This window comes from Balaenoptera musculus, chromosome 6, assembly GCF_009873245.2.
Source record: "Balaenoptera musculus isolate JJ_BM4_2016_0621 chromosome 6, mBalMus1.pri.v3, whole genome shotgun sequence".
Classification (NCBI taxonomy): domain Eukaryota; kingdom Metazoa; phylum Chordata; class Mammalia; order Artiodactyla; family Balaenopteridae; genus Balaenoptera; species Balaenoptera musculus.
Window position 1 is genome coordinate 95,557,949 of NC_045790.1, and position 2,711 is coordinate 95,560,659.

Below are 2,711 nucleotides of genomic sequence, written 5' to 3' on the forward strand. Positions count from 1 at the left end.
ACAACTCCTTAAAAGGTAACATTTCTTCTTGATCCTGTGAGGGTACATATGACCCACCATAATAACGCTTAGATCTGGATTATGTAAACTGTCAATAATATGTCATTTGATGTACAGCCCTCTGTCTCAAGAGACTTATATAACTCTGCCTTGATTTCTAACCAGTGGAATAGTTCTAAGAACTTTCGAGATGCTCTTCCCCGGTTATAACCCTCAGATTTGGCTCAAATAAAATTTTCCATTTATTTCTTAGATCGACTGATTAATTTTTCATCGACAAACTAAATAGACATTTTTCCAAAGAGGAGATGCAGATGGCCAACAGGCACACAAAAAGATACTCCACATTGCTAATCATCAGGGAAATGCAAATCAAAACCACCATGAGATATCACCTCACACCTGTCAGAATGGCTATGATCAAAAAGAACACAAATAACAATGTTGGTTGGTGAGGATGTAGAGAAAAGTGAACACTTGTACACTGTGGGAATGTAAATTGATGCAGCCACTGTGGTAAACAGTATGGAAGTTTCTCAAAAAATTAAAAATAGAATTATCATATGACCCAGCATTTCCACTCCTGGGTATATATCTGATACAAACAAACAAACAAACAAATACAGTAATTCAAAAAGATACATGCACCCCAATGTTCACAGCAGCATTATTTATAATTGCTAAGATATGGAAGCAATCTAAGTGTCCATCAACAGATGAATGGATAAAGAAGATGTGATATATATACATATACACACACATATACATACAATGGAATACTACCCAGCCATAAAAAAGAACAAAATTTTGCCATTTGCAGCAACATGGATGGACTTAGAGGGCATTATGCTAAGTGAAGTAAGTCAGACAAAGACAAATACTATTGATATATGGTATCACTTATATGTGGAATCTAAAAAAATACAACAAACTAGTGAATATAACCAAAAAGAAGCAGACTCACAGACAGAGAACAAACTAGTGGTTACCAGTTGAGGGGGGGGCAACATGGGGAGGTACAAACTACTGGGTGTAAGATGGGTTACAAGGATGTATTGTACAACATGGGGAATATAGCTAATATTTTGTAATAACTGTAAATGGAATGTAACCTTTAAAATTGTATAAAATTTTGGGGGGACTTCCCTGGTGGCGCAGTGGTTAAGAATCCACCTGCCAATGCAGGGGACACGGGTTCAGGCCTTGTTATGGGAAGATTCCACATGCCGTGGAGCAACTAAGCCCATGTGCCACAACTACTGAGCCTGCGCTCTAGAGCCCACAAGCCACAACTACTGAGCCCAAGTGCTACAACTACTGAAGCCCATGCGCCTAGAGCCCATGCTCCGCAACAAGAGAAGCCACCGCAATGAGAAGCCCACACACCGCAACGAAGAGTAGCCCCCGCTCGACGCAATTAGAGAAAGCCCGTGCACAGTAACGAAGACCCAATGCAGCCAAAAATAAATTTAATTAATTTTAAAAAACTTAAAATAAAATACAATTGTATAAAATTTTTTAAATAAATTTAAAAAATGGGTACATTGGTCTGAGGCAATGATTTGTAGGATCCCACATCCATAACTTAGGCATTCAGTAAGCTCTCAATTACTTATGCAACCAGAGTCACTGCACACAGCAAAGGCAAACCCACACCCAGGTTAGATGTCAATTCCATTAAGAACAAATCACCATTCCATTGCGCTCGGCGGTTCCCCGGATCTGTCTCTTGCTTCAACAGTGTTTGGACAGAACAGACCCAGGGTCGCCCTTTCCTCCAGCCTCCGACCACCCTCCAACCTTCGGAGCCAGCCACTCATCTATCCACCCTCCAACCTTCGGAGTCAGGCACTCAGCTGTCCTCGGTCACCGGGACCAGCCAACACCATTTTTTGAGCCGAACTCCTTATTACTGATCAACCATGAGCTCCCAGATTCATCAGAATTATTCCACCGAGGTGGAGGCCGCCGTCAACCGCCTGGTCAACATGCATCTGCGGGCCTCCTACACCTACCTCTCTCTGGGCTTCTATTTCGACCGCGACGATGTGGCTCTGGAGGGCGTGGGCCACTTTTTCCGCGAATTGGCCGAAGAGAAGCACGAGAGCGCCGAGCATCTCTTGAAAATGCAAAACCAACGCGGCGGCCGCGCCCTCTTCCAGGACGTGCAGAAGCGTCTCAAGATGAGTGGGGTGAAACCCAGGACGCTGTGGAAGCCGCCATTAACATGGAGAAGAACCTGAACCAGGCCCTTCTGGATCTGCATGCCGTGGGTTGTGCCCGCGCAGACCCCCACCTCTGCGACTTCCTGGAGAGCCACTTCCTAGATGAGGAGGTGAAACTCATCAAGAAGATGGGTGACCACCTGACCAACCTCCGCAGGCTGGCTGGTCCCCAGGCTGGGCTGGGCGAGTATCTCTTCGAAAGGCTCACCCTCAAGCACGACTAGGAGCCTCCGGAGCCCAGTGGCCTTTGAGGAGCCCCTCTGGTGTTAGGGCTTCTACCTGAAGCCCCTCTCTGCAGCCACTAGGCAGCTTTTTAACCACCCTGGAGCCCTCTCCCAAGCCTTGGACCAAATGGAAACAATAAAGCTTTTTGCAGCGGCAAAAAAAAAAAAAAAAAAAAAAGAACGAATCACCATCTCTTCCAGGATGGAATGTGCCCATTGTAATCAACTTGCCACCAAGTGGCTGGCTGATCTCTTCAGAGAT

At 45.1% G+C, this 2,711-nt stretch overlaps 1 pseudogene; it reads left to right on the top strand.

The window, feature by feature from the left end:
* The first annotated feature begins 1,724 nt into the window (after nt 1-1,724).
* LOC118897201 lies at nt 1,725-2,627 on the top strand (annotated as a pseudogene).
* Nucleotides 2,628-2,711: the final 84 nt, after the last annotated feature.